Source organism: Vigna unguiculata, chromosome 11 (genome assembly GCF_004118075.2).
Source record: "Vigna unguiculata cultivar IT97K-499-35 chromosome 11, ASM411807v1, whole genome shotgun sequence".
NCBI lineage: Eukaryota > Viridiplantae > Streptophyta > Magnoliopsida > Fabales > Fabaceae > Vigna > Vigna unguiculata.
In genome coordinates this window covers 11,093,632-11,113,826 of record NC_040289.1, presented here as the reverse complement: position 1 = coordinate 11,113,826, position 20,195 = coordinate 11,093,632, and positions in this window count along the sequence as shown.

The following is a 20,195-nucleotide window of genomic DNA, read 5'->3' as shown; positions in this document are numbered from 1 at the left end:
TATTTTCCAGCCCTCAAGGCTATTGCTTGAGCTACTATTCGTCACGGTTCGGGTGTCGAAGTCCTCTGCTAACTCCTTTCCAGGTAAGGGAAGCTAGGGTTTATGTTTTTAAATTTATTTTGCCCATTTTTGGTCTGTTGTATGGTTGTGATGCTTGAATGAGGTTGTTGGTCGGATAAAAATGTATTGTGTGCAAGTATGTTTGATTGATGTGGCGCTACTCTTTTTCTACACTGCACACTTTTCGTAAAATGAAGATTTCTAATACGTTAACCGTTGGATCGAGCTGAAATTTTAACAGCTGATCCTTAACACATAATTCTTGACTTTGACCGGTCCGGTCTCGAATCAGAGCTCTATAGTGAGAGCAGTTTTTATCGCAAGATCGTTGTAGTTTGGTTGTTTCTCTAATCTTGAATGGTTATTACTGGCTTGAATCTAATTGTTATATTAAAAGCATGTGATAAATGATTATGCATGAGTGATGTGATTCATGGATTGTGGATGATGGGTTTGGTATGAACTTGGCATGTGATTTAAATGAGATGGTTGGTATCAAGGAGACATGGTATTGATATGAAATACAAATATATATTCACTATTTGGGAATGATGAGTTGGTATGGATTCAACATTTGGTTATGAATGAGAATGGGTTGTAAAGGTTGGCATGAGATATTGTGTATGGTAAACATTACTTGATTGATTGAACATGATTGGTCTGTGGTCAGTGCGTAATTCTTTGAAATCTCTAGGTGGGATTTCAGGGTCGTGCTTCAGTGGTCGAGACGTAATTCCATGGCCCCTGTTAGTGGGTGTCCATGGTGGTGCCCCATCTATATAATTTGGTAAGGATTCAAGGTAAGGATTACATCCTGACACTCTAAGGAGTCAGTTAGTCTCACTTAGAGCATACTGACTCCTGTGGTGAGAGTAGCAGGAGACCTAATATTCATTAAGGGTTAACCTTGTGTGTGAGGGAATTGATTCATTGTAACACTTGTAACACATAGCTCGGGGGTGAACAGCTCGGGGGTGAGCAGCTCGGGGGTGAGCAGAGGTATCCACCACAAGTGCGAGCATCCGCTAAATTCGACCAGATTATATGTATCCGGATGAGTCGAGTCGAGTCCCAATGTATTGATTGGGAGGTCATAACATGCTTGGATGACGTATGTATATTGGACTGTGAAAGTATATATGATTGCATGATAAAATCTTTTTGGCTCTAGCTTACCCTTCTGCTTGTTTGATTGCCTTGTATGTTGTTCTTCTACCGTTGCGATGATCATCAATTTATTTATGGGAGCAGATGCGAGAGGTACTCGAGGTCAACAGAGAAAGGATGGTTCCGCTGCACAGCCTACCCGTGCTGGATTTCATGTCTCTTTGGGCTTTTCTTTAGGGTGAAAGCCCGTGTATTGTATTGCCCCTAAGGCTTTATTTCAAATATTGGTTATCTTTTACTCCTTTTGGGTTATAGGCATGGTAGTGAGCTTTAGTATTTCCTTTTAAGTACCTTGAATAAGTGTAAGGAGTGACTTTATACTCTGCAACTTGGCTCTTTATATTATCTGGTATAAGATTTCATTTAATTATATTATTATTTAAATGGGATGTTACAATTTACATCCATTGTTATTTATTATGATTTATTATTATTGATTATTGTTTATTAAAAAATATTTTATTGTAATTTACTATCTATTGTAGATTATAAAAAAGCACATTTTTTTAAACTTGGTGGAGTATTACTTATTCGGACTTCTCAATCACAATTATATAATGAAATATCTATTGTGCTTTTATGACATTAAAAAAATATGATATTTAAATCCAAAAATTTATTAACATATTTCAAATCTTTTATTTTTTTAAAATTTGGAATACATTAAATATTTTCAAATATTAATATAGTATGAGTGCTTTATTTCTAGCATTTGCACCGTGATTTTAAAAATAAAATAAAATAAAATTATTATTTTAATAATATAAGTATTTTATTTTGTAAAAAATTAATAATATTTTATTATTTATATATGTTTTCAAATAAAATGTATTTTATTTTAAAATTGTTTTAAATATATGATAGAACCGTCTAATGAACATGCTTGTTGACCTAATTTGTTGAATTTGTGTGCCTAACTTGTCTTATAGACTCTTCTAGTAAACTCGTCTAGTGATCTCTTCTAATGGATTTATCCAGTAGACTTTCTTGATTAGACTTGTGAAGTCGTTTAAAAAACTCGTTGATATTATTTACTATTTGTATTCTTATTTATATTACTTATTTATTATTTATATTTATTATTATCAATTGTTAATTGTTAATTGTTAACTATTATTTAATGTGATTTATTATTTTTTATTACAAACTATTTTTTATTATTTATTATTTATTATAGATTCATATGAAAATCTAAATTTTTTAAGTCTTAAACATTATTTTTTTTCAGATCTAACAATTATGGCTATGCAAAATGAAATATTTATTGGTTTTTTATGATATCAACAAATTATGATTTTATTAAATTCAAATATTTATTCACGTGTTTTAATTTTTTTTACTTTTTACATTTTGAACACATTAAATATTTGCATATATCAATATCTTGTTAGTGTTTTATTTTAGGTTTAAATGCTACTTTGCTCTTGATTTTCATTCAGTTTTTTAATGTGGTATTTTTTTTTCAATATAGTCCCAATTTTCGTTAATTATGTTCAATTTCATCCTTTTTTTTCATAATTTCATTTAAATCGTTAACGGATTAGTGTTTAAGGTGTCACTATTTGACTTACATATAAAATATTTAATTATATGGACCCATTTGCTTTGTATTCATTTTAATTTTGAATTAATTAGGGTAAAATCAACATATGGTGAAACCAAAATAGGGTAAAAGGAAAATATGGTGAAATATGATATAAAAGTGAATTAAAAGAGTATTTTTGTGGTAGTTTGGCATATCAACTACATCAATTATCAATTATATAACTAATAAAATAAAGTACTATGGAAAATACCGACATGCCCATGCTTAATATTTTGACTGTTGTCCATTTTCCTGGCATTTTTGTCATTTTCAATATCAAATTTATGGTTTTACCCATTCATCTTCATTTGACATGGGTCTCGTTATTTGGTAATTTTTTCATTTTCGAACTCCCTTTCTGGTTGGACCTTTAGACAACTTAAAATATCCAGTTTACCCATTGTAGAGCTTATAAATTGTGTGCCATGCAGTAGTTTATGCGTCATTCCTAGGCCCTTATCTGTATTGTATAGAAGCTTCTCCAAGATTTTGAATCCATTATGTTTGTCTTTGTGGCGCAAACACTATACATGATTGAGATTGATGGGAAGGGTTGATCACATTGTAGTATTGTTTAGTTCTAATATCAATATGAATGCAATGTTGGCTTTCTCATCGAGTCTCCATTGGCTTTTTTTTTTTTTTAAAAAAGAGAGAGGAAGAAGAAATGGGTTAATGATTTTACCTTCAATTTTTGAATTTCCAAGTTGTTAAGGCAGTAATTAGGTGTTATTGCCAAGAAGAAAACTTGAGTTTGGAAGCGATGTTCTTTCATACAATTGTTGGGGCAAAGGTACAAGCTTGGCAGCTATAATTAGATTCAAAGGGTGTAGAGAAATTGATGGACCATATGAAAAATATATTAAAATTGTGTATGAAAAGCCTAGTTTGCTTTTAAGGCCTATTTTACCTAAGCACCAAACTCTACATCGGAGGAAAAATGGATTGTCTAGGGGTTTCAATCATGGTTTTGTTGTTTTATAAGCATATGGAAGTGAAAGCTTGTTATCAAAAAAACAGTTTCAGAAATTGTTGATTGGTTTTGAACTAATAAGTTTTCCATTTCTTGCAACTTTTAAGCTTCCTAATATATATAAGTCTAAGTCTATTGAAGAAGCTATATGTAGAGCTGGGCAAAAATAATTGTAATGTACTGAACTACCAAAAACTGCACTGAACTAAAAAACAGTTCGTATGAACTGCACTGAGCTAAAAAACAGTTCAGACGAACTGAACTGTTTTTCTGAAAAATAAACTGCACTGAATTGCACTGCACTATAATATGAATTGTACTGAACTGTTATAAACTAAACTGTTTTATGAACTGCACTATTTTTTAACTGAACTGCATGATTTTTTACTGAACTGCACTATTCTTGAATTGAACTGCACTAATTATTAACTTAACTACACTATCTTTGAACCGTTTTTGAATCGAATTGCACTGATTTTGAATAAATTTCACTATTTTTTGAACCGAATTGTACTATTTTTGAACCGAATTGCATTAATTTTAAACTGAATTGCATTATTTTTGAACTGAATTGCACTGTTTTTGAACTGAATTACATTATTTTGAACCAAATTGCACTAATTACATATGATTGTAATACGCAATAATAATATAAAGTTTATAATTTGAAAGTGCTTAGGAAATAATACTTGAAATAAGCCTCATACTTCAATACACCAAAATCAAAATATTTATACATCTTAATACATAGGTTCTCCAGTAGGTTCTTCCATAAACAACATCAAAATGTTAATACATCTTAATACATCTTCAATCATCTAAATTAATTGCACTTGAAGGTCCCACTTCGTCTTGATAAGTTATATCTACAAAAAAAAATATATATTTTAGGCTTTCATATAAAGTATCAATTAAAAAGTATATAAAGTTTTCATATAAACTCACCTTGCTCAAATTCATTAAGCTCTTTAGGATCCTCATTAAAAAGTATAGAGAAAGGTGTTCCTCTTAACCAATCTTGTATGCAAACAAGTACTTCCACTATTTTAGGCGTTAGGCAACTACGATAAGGATTAACCACCCTTCCTCATGTACTGAATGCACACTCTGATGCTACGGTAGAGATGGGAATGGCTAACACCTCTCGAGCCATGTTTGCAAGGATATGAAATCTAGTTGAGTTGACCTTCCACCAATGTAAAACATCAAGCTCAACTGACTTTGTATAAGGTTCATGATCCTCTCTCAAATATTTATCAAGCTCTGATATATAATCAAATCTACGTCCTGTAGCTCTTAGGTAGAAGCTCATGCCATGAGGATCATCATCTTCATCATCTAGTTGGGATTCTTGTTGGCTACTTTGAGAACCCTCCTCAACCCCTTGATATTGATCATAAAGTGTTTTTAAAGATGACAATAATTTTGATTTCAATCCACTGGCCATGCTAGGTTCAAATATATAGTCAATGAAGTAATTAACAAAATCCAACTTACTCCTTGGGTAAAGCACAACAGCAATCAATAATAAGATATTAATTCCATTGGGATTTCCCCAATATTTGTCATACTTACCCTTCATCCTCATTGCCATCAATTTTATGCTCACATGACTACTCTCAGAATATTGTCGAATCTTTTTACCAATTCCAAACATTTCCTTCATATACATATGACTAGTGACGTAAGAAGAACTAGAAATCCGCATGGTAGAGTCATAAAACATCTTTAAGAATGGTAGAACAGACCTCGCATATTCTTAATCCTTTTCTAGTGGCACACCACTACTTTTGGCCATTTCAGCACCAAATTTCTTATCTTGCATATCTAGCAAGACAAAAGCATCTTTGTACTTCAAGCTTGCCTCTAACATTAGATAAGTTGAATTCCATCTGGTTTCAACATCAAGGCAAACAAGACCTCTATAAGAAATTCCCTCTTGTTCAACACAGGCCTTGAATCTAGGAAATCGAGCTGGAGAAGATTTGACATATTTAACTGCACTCCGAATTTTTGAACTTGAATCTTTTATCTCTTTTAATCCATCCTTCACAATCAAACTTAATATATGTGCGCAACAACACATATGAACATATTCTCCCTTTAAGACAAGACAATTCCATGATAAGATCCTTCTTTTGAGGTATTGGACCCCAACATCATTTGCCGTAGCATTATCCATAGTGACACTAAAGACTCGCTTCAACTCCCAGTTATTCAAACAAACCTCAACATGTTTAGCAATAAGCTCCCTTGAATGACCTGTTGTTTGAGAAAAATTCAAAATTTTCTTATGAAGCTTCCAATCTTCATCAATAAAGTGAGCTGTTAAACTCATGTAGTTTAGGTTTTGGATTGAAGTCCATGTGTCTGTAGTTAAGCAAACCCTCCCACACTGCTTTGATAGAAAAAAATTTAACTTTGCTTTTTCCTCTTCATAGAGTTCCCACATTTCACGCCTCAATGTAGTGCGGGATGAGACCTCAAACCGTGGCTGCAAGGATCGTACAAAGTCACGGAAGTCTTCATCTTTCACAAATCGAAAAGGAAGCTCGGACTTCACAAACATCTTCACCAACTTCATTCGAGATGCATTTTGGTCAAACTTAGAAATTATTGGTGAAGGGCCAACACTAGCCCCTTCTGTAGTTGATGATGACAATTTTTTCCTTTTGAATGCTTCTCTATTAGGATTTTCCTTGCATCTTATCAAATGATTCCTCATTCCACTTGTTCCAGCCAAATATTTAATCAAATCACCACAGTAATTGCATTTAGCCTTCTTCTCAGAATAAGGATCTTGTTTGATAAAATGCCCTCACACATCTGACCGACCTTTACTATGCTCAGTTGATGATGTAGCCATACAAGGAGGTAAAGGATCAATCTCAGAAGTAGTTGGTGTGAGAGTTTCGACAGTTTCTGGCAATGTAAAATCCATCTGATCCAAGATTGCAGCTTATAAACTTGACAGTTTTGTTCTCCAACCTGAATTCATCTTCTCCAACCTGATTACATATTTATATCAGTAAAAAAAAGAAATGTTCCAAGAGACCATTGGCTACTTTTCATGTTAAATTATAAATATGTACAACTAAAGAGAATCATTAATCAAATTATTCAGAGCCAATATCTGGCTTTAAAACAACAACGCCACGAAAATATTGCTACCTATAACTAAAGAGATTAATTACAATCAATCAAAATAGTACATAAATAACAACAGCACAATAACTAAAAATGCACAATCACATTAAATAAAGTTATAGTATTCATAAAAGAAGAAATTAAGAAGGTAACCAATCAAACAATGGTTGATGATAATTTGTTTTGTTCAATTCTTATAATTAGTACTGTCTTCCTCATATCTTTTAATCTCTAAACACATAAGTTTTGTTCCTTATGATACAACAAGATAAGACTTTCTGATAATATAATACTGCTATACAAACTCTTTGGACAGTGATAAACTGCAAAGAAAGGTTGTGCAGAAATTAAAATTACAATCTTAAAATAGAGATAACTATATAAAGATGAAAAGAATAGTTTAATAATGAATTTGATCATATGAAGTTCTTTATTATTATACTATTGAGCTTGTGACATTTTTTTTTCTTTTCTGAAATGAACAACCTATTTAGTTAAATATCTACAATATAGTAGTTTATGTATATGATGAGTTTCCAATATCATTATTAACCGTTCTTTCTTTCCCGGTTTTAACTATATAGGGTAATGGAAAAGCTTTTTGTGCTAGTGGTGATGTGGTATCAGTGATTACGTCTTCAGTTGCAGGTACAACTTGTCCAAAACTAGCAAAATTTATACAAAAAATTCCCTAATCCAACATGTTTCAAGAACTCATCTTGTTGTGTATTTCACTTAAAAGCATTCTCCAGTAGGCTTCAGGCCACAAATCTGCGTCAAGTGTTGTGCTAGAGAATCCGGTTCTTTAGCCTTTATGCTTTTTCCACTCTATATACTTTTTGCCTATGGCCAAAGTTGGGTATTGTGCTTTGCTACATAGGTAAGGGAATGGGTTTTGTTATATAACCGTTTTCCTTTTTTTTTGTTTTTTACACTTTACCAACAGAATGTTTCTTTTTCTCCAAATAACTTTGTTACTTGTCCTTTCTCTAGCTTAAGAAAAGTCTCAGATTCTATCTTATGAAATGCCACAGGATTTAAGATGAGAGTTAAATATATTCTTCTCACCATAAACAAGAAAGCATATACCATTTTCCATTTACTAACAAATAAGTGAAGTAGGATTTTCCATCAGTGATGGATACATGGTGACCGACACAACACAAGTAACAAACACTTAGCTTCAAATATTAAGGACATTTATACAATGCTGGACTTCTTAATTCGGCATATACATATTACACATATAATGCCAAAAATATTTACTAAGATAAGATCACTTGGACTTAAAATAATTTACACATTTTATTTTTCCTCAAGCTTGCTTTGCCTGGCACATCCACTTTAATGCTTCATTGGCGAAACTAGAGTTTCAACATAGACCTCTGCATCAAACCAGCCCTTCTCACTCTCAATCCTAGGGTACTTAAAAGAGTTATCTCTTGGATCATAGAGGATCAAGTCAAACTCAAACATCAACAACACTTCACCATTCTCTGAAACGTAATAAGGCCCTGAGTATGAAAAATCTTTAGGATTTGGCAGATAAGAAATGCTTACCAGCTTAAACCAAGACTCTTTCATCCCATAATCCTTCATCATCCACACAACAAAATGAGTTTTCTTGTAATCATAATTCATGCACAAATCTAATCCAAAGGATACAATTAATCAACCACCCAACCTATAAACACAATGTGTAAAGAAACCAAAACTTACCCTTTTGAAGTGACTTCACAGGCCAATGATCATGACACAAGAAAGGGTTCTTCCCTACAATCCTAATTAATTACCTCGTGGTCATCAAAAGAGCCCTTGCCATGCTCCTTCAGTTGTGACAAATCTTTCTCCAGTGTCCACCTCCTGCCACTTCCCTGACCTGAAACTAGAAGCAAAAAATCGAATTTGTTCACTGATGGGTCAAATAAATTAATTATACAGAATGATTGAAGGGAAAAGTCGAATTGGAGAAAAAAGAGAAGTGAAATGAAAACCTAAAGCTATAAAGAGATGAAAAGCAACAAGAGATACCTCAAGAAAGACGACGCAACCTTCGACGGCGACCTTCGACGGCGACCTTCGACGACGGCGAGACAACAGAGACAAGAAACTTTGGTGGTGGTTGAATCTCGGTGGTGATTGAATATCGATGGAGCTTGCGGAGCGAACGTGATTTAAGAGACTGAATTGGATTCAAGATAAATGAAAACAGTTCAGTGTACTGCTCTAAACAGTTAACTGTTTGCAGTACATATTTTTAAACTTTAACTTAAACAATAGTACAATTTAATTTTACTATTAATAATTTAGTTTTTTTAGTTTAAAATAGTATAGTTAACGTAAGTTTAGTACAATACAGTTATTTTTGCCCAACCCTAGCTATATGAGAATGGTTTAGAGAAACGGTTGAAGGAAGAATGATTGTATATGGAGGTTGGGTGCCATGACAATTGATATTAGGACACCCTTTTGTTGGATAGTTTACTTTTGAATTGTATGAGTGAACTTTGATATGGTCATTGTCATTATCATTGTTGTTTTAAGTTGTTTGTGGAAAACATCTTCATTGTTATTTTTAGTTATTTTGTCAAAAATGTACTCATTGTTGTTTTGAGTTATTTGAATTGCTTACTGCGATTATCGTATAGTTTGATTACAACATCATGTTTTTAAAAGCTTTTACAAAGTGAGGCTAGACTTCCACAATTATTAGTATTATTATTAGTATTACTATTATTAGTATTATTATTAATATTATAATAAGTATTATTATTATTAATATTATAACTATTATTATTATTAGTAATAGTGTTATTATTATTATTATTATTAATAGTATTAGTATTAATACTATTTTTATAATAATAATTATTATTATTGATTATTATTATTAGTAATAATAGTAGTATAATTATTATTTTTATTATTACTACCAACATTACATTAGCGTTATTATTATTATTATAATAGTATTTTTTAAAATTATTATTATTTTTATTATTTATAATATTATAATAATAATAATAATTATTGCTAATATTATTATTATTATTACAAATTGTTGTTATTATTATTAGTATTATTATTACTATTATTATTGTTAATGATAATAAACTGTTATTCTTGTTATTATTATAATTATAAAATTAAATAGAAATAAATTTTATAATTTTATTGTAAATACTTTTTTAAAATTTTTGGTAATTTTTAATTAAAAAATAGTTAAGTTTAAAAAGTGGTCAAATACAAAAAAAATGGTTAAAATATAAATAAATGATCATTAAATATATTAAAATTGGTAAAATAATTATTTTAATTTAAAAATATTTTATTTAAAGGATAAAATTAGAAAATAAACATAGAAAGAATCTCATATATATATATATATATATATATATATATATATATATATATTATTAAAATTAACATTATATTAACATTGCCATCAATATTATTGACATAACCATCTATAATGACGATTATTGTCATCTAAAGAGTTGTTGTTCATTAGATAAACAAAATCAAGATTTCACCAAGACTTAAACTTCAAGTTATAACCTTTATTCACAGTGAATTCTGATGTGGACACAAATTGAAGTTTGTCAATACTTAAATTAAATTATTGCTTTTTTGTGTGTGATCCTTTCTTGTTTTCCTTACTTTATCTTCTACCATTTACATTGGTGGGTTCTTTGTTTTCATATTATCATTTACGTCGTAGATGCTTCTATAGTGAGTTTGATTAAGCTTTTCCACAACATGAATTATGTTTGTTTTCTTCTTTTTCTTCGTGTACCAGAAAAAAGTATTTCAAAGAATTATTTTAATACCATCTTAAGTACAAAACCATCAAGGGAGAAAAAGCATCCAGTGGACTTCAATACCTAACACAAAGAAGAAATTTTTGGAGATGAAGAATAACTAAATTCAAGGACATGTTTCTTTCAATAAAGGGGAAATGATCTAAACCTAAAAGAGGATTTTTCAAATAAAGAAAAGTTTGAAGAATACTTCTTAGAGGACAAGTTAAAGAGTACAACAATATAAAAAGTATTGAAGAAATCCTCCCTTATGATAAAAATAGCTTCATAAGTGGTATATGTTAGAACAATTGCTTGTATAGTAGAATAAGGCTAAGCCAGAGATTTTATCAGAATTGAATATGAATGTAATGAAGAAGGAGAAAATGAACTATAAGAAGAATTAAAAATACAAATAATAAGCATGACAATAAAAGAACAAGATGAAGAAATAAAGAAGAATTCCAAAGAAAGATTACAAGAGAGAAACTTAAAGAAAGAAAAATATCAAATGACTACATATTTTGACCACTTCTCTTACCACCTTAGTTGTCCCCACACATTTTATTTTATTTTTTTCTAATTTAATTAAAAGATGAACTCATTATGTGCAAGCTGAAGTTTTTCACTCGTGCGTTAGTGAACCCAGCCCCATTTGCTTTGCACCCACTATGAAACAAAACCCTTTCCCTAAACCCTTTTTTCTCCTTTCAATTTTCAAAATTTGTCAAACCTAAACCCTAAACCCTAAACCCTGAACCCTGAACCTTGAATTTAGGAACCCCACATTCCTATTTGTTGTGCACTCACAAAACATAACCCTTTCCCTTCCACTGTGAAAAATCCAAAAACCCCTTTCTCCTTTCAATTTTGAGAATTTGAGAAACCTTGAACCTTGAATTTAGGAACCCGAACTCCATTTGCGAAGCACCCACGAAATAGATCATTTTCCCCTCCACTATGAGAAATCCATAAACCCCTTTCTCCTTTGCCCTCCACTTCATTCTCTCGACGAACCCCACATCAATCGCGAATACCAAAGAATCGCACTTGTAAGAATTGCAAAAGCCACTGAAGAACCATCCTATAAAGAAGCAAACGCAAAAGGGTAACTTTTTCTCCATTTTCACTTAGGGTTTATTTATTCACCCATTGTAATGTTGTCCTTCTTGGGTTGATTTAATGGTTTTAAGAAATTGGTGATTGTGTTGATTTAATGGTTTTAATAAGTTCGATTGGTTGTGATTTTTGTGGTTTTATGCATTTTGATTGCTTGTGGTTCTATTGGTGTTTGTTCATTTTGTGATTTTTGTGACGTGATGGTTGTTGTTGAACATACAATCTACCAAGGAATTGAGCTACCATATGGTGTTTTTTTTCTTGGTTTTCCATGTTTATTTGTCTTGATCTGTTTCAACATTCGCGCTACTAATATGTTCATCACTTTATGAAGCTAAACCATGATCCTTGGGTCAATTAAGCTGTTTCCTAGACCATTTCTACAAATTGTATATTTGTGGTTAATCGCGAAGATATAGTTGGGTGTGGTCTTTCTTATTCTATTTTTTCAATACCAGTGTTGTATTAATTGTTTACCTCAATTATCTATTTTGGTGATTGAAGCTTTATATTTGAATACCTATGTGCGTTTATGTGTCTTGGAGAAGTTGTACCATTCCATGAGTAATATATCCCCTGTGTGTAAGCATGTGATATTTGATTTAGATTATATCCCCCTATGTGTAAGCATTTGATATTTGATTTAGATTATATCCCCTGTGTTTAAACATGTGATATTTGATTTGGAATATATCCCCTGTGTGTAACCATGATATATTTGATTTATATTATTTTTGGTGAAGTGAAGATTTGATTTGGGAATGATGAGTCATGTTAGTGAAGACGATGTTGTACAACAAAGAGGAAGGTACGATTTTGGAAATGGTTTTATAAGCTTCTTCAATATATTGACTAAAGAATGACTTTATGTGGTTTTGTATGGTGGATGCAAATTTATTTCAGACATTCATGTCAGACGCAATATGTTGGTTCTTTGAATAAGAACTTAACACTAGAACAAGTTATTTGTCTAGAAAGAACATTGTTTGCCCAAATGCCCAAGTTGAAAGAGTCTATAAAGATAAGTAGAAATCTTCTAAATGAGTGAGTTAATGTGTGTGTTGAAAGGAGAGGTGGTTTTCGCCTTAGTAAAGAAATTGTTAGATTTTCTTTATTAGATGTCTGGTTAGGTTTAGGGTTGAGGGTGGTTGGACCTAAAATTGATTTGAATGAGGGTGTTGTTCATAGTAAGTGTAGGAAACACTTTGATGACGAAAATGTAGATGTGAAAATTATTTATAAATTCTTATTGCAACATCATGAAAATTTAAGTGTATTAGATATTTGTAGATTGTATGTATTGATATGCATATGTGAGTTTCTATTGTCAAGTTACAGTGGTAGAATTTTTCCAATATTGTTCAACATTGTGGATGACATTGGAAGTCTTGGAAAATATAATTGGGGTAGTCTTGTGTATAGACATGTCAAAGTGAGCCAACCCGGCTCACACGGGTTGGCTCACCACGAGCCGGGTTGAAAATGAGTGAACCCAACCCGGCTCACTTTATGGTGAGCCAGAAATTTTGTAACCCGGCTCAACCCACCACGGGTTGGTGGGTTAAGTGGATTGGCTCACCAACCCACCTAAAAAAATTATTTATTTATTTATATTTTAGTATTCAAATATTTAAATAAATTTTTAAGTAACCCATGAGATAACAATCATAGCAAAATCAAGAACCAATATTTTGATCATGCTCACCACCAATATATGAAGAATTATTTTCAAGAAAGTATCCATATAGTTTAAGAAAGAATGGCTAATATTACAAATTTTCTGTCATGCTATTCAACAAAATATAAATTAAAAAAATATACAATTTTTTTCATGCTAATTTAGAAAAAAATGTTTATAAGACCGTTACTTGAGTAATTTAGTATAAAGATTATAATTAAAGATTAAAGTATCAACATATATAACTCGACAATCAAATTAATTAAACATTCAAACTATTCAAATATAATTAAGCAACATTCTAGCATTTAAAAATATGAAATTGTGAAAAAATATAATAGGAGTAGTAAATAATTATTAAAAAAATTAAAAAAAAATTAAAAAAAATTTTAAAATTTTAAAAAAATTGTAAAAAAATGTTGGTGGGTTAAGTGAGCCAACCCACCTTCAACCCGGCTCGAACCCGTTTAACCCGTGGGTTAAGTGAGCCGGGTTGAGTTCAACCCACTTTTGAAAAAGTTAAATTTTTCTCAACCCAACCCGGCTCGAACCCGTGGTGAGTCGGGTTGGCTCACGGGTTGAAACCCATTTTGACATCTCTACTTGTGTATAAGTACTTGGTTGGGAGTCTATGTACTGCTTCATTGTTGTTGAGAGACGAAAGAAATGCGAAATATTTTCATGTTGATGGTTATGTTTATTTATTACATGTATAATAAATTAATCCTAAATTTGTTGTTTTATAAAATATGATCCTAAATTATTAATTAAGTCTGTTAAAAAAATTGCAGTTATGAGCTTTTGAGCATTTGTTGATTTGGAAGAGAAAGGGAGGAACTCCGACCACTCGATTCCCACGAATATTGCATTGGATGGATGTTAAAGTAGGGGATTCTGTAGTTAGTAGTAGTTTGAAGAAGAAAACGGTTAGTTATGTCTTTGTTTACAATTTATAATTTTATGGTGTTTATTAGTGCATGAATTTGTTCAATGCATTAATTGAAGTTGTTGGTTGATGTTGGTAATAATGGCAGGTTTTGCATAAACATGTTGTTGTTCAAGAAGTTTTTCTTGAATATAGGTGTGGGTTTTGGAAAGTTCAAAGGATGGATAAAGGAGGGGATTTTTTAGAAGAGAAGGAAAAGCTTATGCATGAAATTTTACAACAAGAAGCGGTTATTAAGGAACTTAAACAACAAATTCAGAATCTAAAAGTAAAGATGAAGGAGAGGAGGAAACAACTGCCTAAGGGATATTTTCCATCTTATGAAGAAAATGGTTCTCCTGCTTACACACATCGTAATAGTTTTGATTTGGGTGCCAATTCTATTGATGAAGATCATCAAGGTCATAAAAGTAATGAAAACGATGTCCAATTGAAGGAAAGCAATATGTATGCACAAATGAAGCATCAACCACACAAACTTTACAAAAGTCGTTCTATTCGAACTTAATTTTCGTGTTATGGGATGAGGAGGTTGATGAAATAGTTGGAAAGTGTCATGACGTGTGGAATAATTTGAATTGTTTTCATTTTTCATGGAAGTTTAAACGTTCTATTATTCCCCTAAGTTATGACCTTCTTATTTATGAAATTGTTCTTTCAGAACTACTTTTGAATTTGAAGTCAATGTTATAGTATTTGATGTTATGTTTTGTAATTGCTAATGACAGGTTCTACTTTTTGACAGTTAAATTTCTGTGTACATAGGTCTTGTAATTGCATTCATGAATTTTGTCGACATCTTTTAAATAATCCTACTATAGGTTGGATATATTTTGCACCATTCAACAACTTCTTCCAAATCTTCCTTTTTAAGCCTTTTCAACATTTTTAATTCATAAAATATAATTAGGATGGTCAAATGAAAAAAAAAAAAATATATATATATATATATATATATATATAACTCATACAATATTACTCCAATCCAATACATAGAGTATGTGGTTTACACTCAAATGTTGTAAGGATAATTCAAATATGTTGGATCAATCATGAAGAAAATTAAATTTTGTTATTGTGGAATAAAAAGAAAAAGTGGTGGCATACTTATACTTAACAAAATCAAAATGTATAGTGCAAAAAATTGAAACAGATGAAGTTATTTGAAAACTAGCCATGGACCATACGGTAAGTGTATGACACTATTAAATGTGGAGTGAAAACTATTGTACTGTATGATAGACACTATTATTGGTATCAAAACAACGAACACCAGAACTAGAAACAATGAAAATACTTAAGACTACAAAAATCAAACTCAAGAACTTCTAAAATCCCCACAATCACCAACTTCTTTGCAATCACTAAATGGAGGGGTCAAATTGGAATGTCCTTTCCAAAACCAATAAACAATTGCACAATATAATGGGACACAAATAAAAACTGATTGCGTGGAGAAAAACTTATCGAACAAGGAGAAACATTGAACATTTTTCATCGATGAGAGAAAAACCAGGGCGACCAAGCACTACTAAACATCCATGCACATCATGAAATGAAGTGACGATAGGAAGAACATTAAAAGGAACGATTGAGAACGAAGGAAGAAAAATGCAGGGTTCCAAAATGGCACACTTGAAAGGGATTGTTGGGTGGCATTCGCGTTTGCTTCTTGATTGTAGTGGGGTTCTTTAGTGCCTTTCACCCTTCTTGTTGGTGGGGGTTCCCCCTGGATGCGAGGGCTTAACGATTGTTGTGGGATTCAAAGAGATAACAGAGTGGAGGGGAAATGAGAAAGGGGTTTGTGGATTTTTCACAATGGGGGAGAGGGTTATGTTTCGTGGGTGCACATCAAATGGGGGTGGGGTTCCTAAGTTCAAGGTTCAGGGTTTGACAAATTTTGAAAATTGAAAGGAGAAAAGGGGTTTGGAGAAAGGGTTCTGTTTCACAATGGGTGCAAAGCAAATATGGGTGGGTTCACTCACGTGCGAATGACAAACTGCAGCTTGCACATAATGAGTTCAACTTTTAATTAAAAATATAAAAAATAGAATGTGTCAGAACAACTAAGGTGGTAAGAGAAGTGGTCAAAAAATGTAGTCATTTGATCATTTTTGTTAAAGAAATTGAGGAAGAAATATAGAGAAAAAAATGTAAGTCTTTTAGAGTTTTATTATATTTTAAAGGAATAAAAGAATATTCTATACATCCTAAAAGGCAAGCTTGGACTTCAAAGGTAGATAAATAAGCACATGAAGTGTTCAACATGCCACTCATATATACGTTAAGTTGCAAGTGCATGTGAAGTAACTATTGATATTTGTCTCCCCCACATGTAAGGATGATCCATGTGTTAAATCTAAATTAGGAAGTTAATTTTTAGTTAATTATAGAATTAATTATACATGAAGTATAATAATTAATTTAAGTATCATCATTAGGATTGTGTTCACAATGCACTACAAGAAAATTATATAGACCAAAATAACTAGTCACCACATTGACAAGTTAAATGCCATTTTTCAAACTAAAAATTAATGGTATCAAAAGTAGTTTATATTATGAACAAAAAATTATAATTGGTTTGTGAATTAAAGTTTAAATTGGTTTTTAATATTAACTATCAAAATTTTAACTACTTATTATTATTGATTTTAAATTGGTCTCTAATATAAAATTAGAGAATAATTTAGACATTAATTTCTTGGTGATGTCAGAAATTGATTAAAATTTTCTTAATATTAAAAAAAAATAGAAGGTGAAATCTACAATTAAATTTTTATAAAGATTAGAATTTGCTATAGTGACTAAAAAGTAGATTTAAGGTTTTATTATTAAATACTAAAGTGTAGTTGGATTGCATTAACTTCCATGGCACGAAAATGAATTTGATTTGGTTTGGAATTTGGATATGCTATGCTTTGTGGAAAGCAGAATAATGGGACACTCCAATACCCTTCTTTATTATCTTTTTCTCTTTTTTTCTTTGGCTTATAACAATAATTGTGATGATGTGAGGAACCAAAGTGGAAGTTACTTTGGGAGTGTGGAAAAGACCAAATTTGTAATAATAAAGAAAAAAGTTATAGTGCATGCTGAAAATGAAATGGGATACAAAGAATAAAAAAAAAAAGGAAAGAAATCATTTACTTTTTGTAACTTTGCCACATTCTAATGTTTGATTCACGACAATGGAGTGAAGTAATTTGAAAATCTTAACTAATTTGAAGAAGTTTGGATTTTCATATTATGAAACTTTGTTTTGGTGTTTTTTATTGGGAAAACAATGGTATCAAATAAAAAGTGAAATATATTCTTTCAAGTCACTTCTTTCTAAATAAAAAAGATAGAAAAAATTAATATTCCTCTTGTTTTAAAAAGAAGACAATATTGTTTTGGGTGAACATATATTCTTTTATTCTTGAAAGGCATAAAAATTTGTATTTTCTCTATTTTGGTATTTCTAAAGTTCCAAATCTCTTGTGAACTATGAAGTCGGGGAAAACTAATAAATGAAACAACTTTGCGAATAAAAAAATATCTTATCGAATAATTGTTACGTAACGTGTAAAGTTTTTTGTTTAAGCATAGTCGAGAAAAGTTAAAGAATCATAAAGCAAATCTTTAAAAATAAATGACGTTAATTGAATCGTTAATATATATATATATATATATATATATATATATATATATATATATATATATATTAATTTTTTTACATTAAATTGTGATCCACAACGTATTTTGCATCCTTATCAGCAGTCACGGAGCTTCTGAGTGTTATAAAGGGACTTTGGCCACCCAATTTTTTTTAATATAAGTTAACTAATATATAAAAGATAATAATTGATTTTAATTTAAGTTAGTCTCTCTTCACAATAAAAAAACAATGATGAGAAGAATTATAAATTTCTTAATAAACTTCGTACCATTAAAAAAATCTGACTTGTACCACTAAAAGAATTTGACTTCAAATGAATTATGTTAGCTAATAAATTCATTTGATATTCAAGACAATAGATTTATAAATTATTTTATATATTTAAGATAGATAAATTGTAAACAAATTCAAATAAAAGTTCAGAATATCATTTTTAATCCAAACTTTTAAGATTTATGAGTCATTATATATATTATTCATTTTACCTTTTTTCTAAACTTATATAAGACTTTTTTTAACTCACTTAAAATTTCTAACAAACTTCTCCTCTATCGTGAGCCTTCTCCACAATAACCTTTATCCAACTTTCATTCGATACTAGAATTTTGGTTTTAACTTGAGTTATTTTACCAAAGTGATCAAGTCTTGTATTATGTTTTCATAGATAATTTTAATAGGGTAAAAATTTTTGAAATTTTGAAATGTTTGTGGAAAATATATTGTTTTGTTAAGAAATTTTGAAAAAAAAATTAGAATTTTATTAAAGTAATTGGATTTGTAAGGCCCAATTTTTCCTGCCCTAGCATTTTATGGGCTGCCTTGCGTCTGTTGGGCCTGAGGGTTGGCTCAAAGGTTAAAAACCATTCCTAGTTGCCCTAATCTGCACTTTCACTCTTGCAGAAGTATCAGCCGTCACCTTGCGCCTCTCGTACAGAACGCTCCGCTAGGGTTCACTCTGAACCTTCTTCGAGCCAACTCAAACCCAACTCTTGCTCCTCGTAAGTATTTCTCAACTCATGTTTCCCTTGTTATGGGCCTAGGACCACTGTTTGTCGTTAGGGTTTGATAATAATCTGTCCTTATTCCTACTTTTACCGTTCATTTCAGCTCCTTGGCCATCCTTAGGACCACTGTGTGCACTATATTCGTGTCGGAGTGTCCTGCTAGCTTGTTTTCCAAGTAAGGGAAGCTAGGACCCTCGATTGTTGGTGTTTTTCTGATGTTTTGTCGATTATTTCATGATTGTATTGGTTGGTGGTCGTTGTGCCCGATTGGGATTGATTTAAGCATGTCTTGGGTTGTGATTTTGGCTGTTGTACGCAAAAACAGTGGCGGGTGCTGGTGTTCTCGCCCAAGCGAGCTAGTCTCGCCCAAGCGAGCTAGTCTCACCTAAGCGAGACTATCAGAGGCTCGCCCAGGACTTTTCCTCTTGAATTGTTGCCTAGGCGACTTGTGTTCTTTTTGAGCGAGGGGTGCTCTCGCCTAGGTGAGAAGGGACTCGCTTGAGCGAGACCTCGCAGAGCCCTCTGGCCCCTTGTCGCGCCCTCGCCTAGGCGAGATGGGGTTCGCCTGAGCGAGAGGGTTCCACTCGCCTAAGTGAGCCCTGTTAGCTTGAGCGAGACAGAGGGCAGTGTTTGATGTTATTATTGAGTGGTTCACCGATGTGTGACTTGGTTATCTGCCCCAAATACTTTACTAGAAGGATTGCGTGATGATAGCATGATTAATATGTTACTCTTGAAATGGAATTGCATGATATTTGATTGAGTGTGAATTGAAAAGCATGACTGGTATGAATTGTGGGTTACACATGATATTTATGTTATGGGAAATTATTGATTTGTGGGAGGAACATGTACAAAGTATGGGTAGAGCATAATTCCATGTCTCTTGTAGTGAGAGATCTTGGTGGCGCCTCATCGGTTGGATGTAATTCCATGGGCCCTCTTAAGGGGAGTTCCTGGTGGTGCCTTGACAGAAGGACGTAATTCCACGGGAGGTCGTGGTGGTGCCTCAAGGCCAGGGCGTAATTCCATGAAGGCCATGTGGTGGTGCCTCC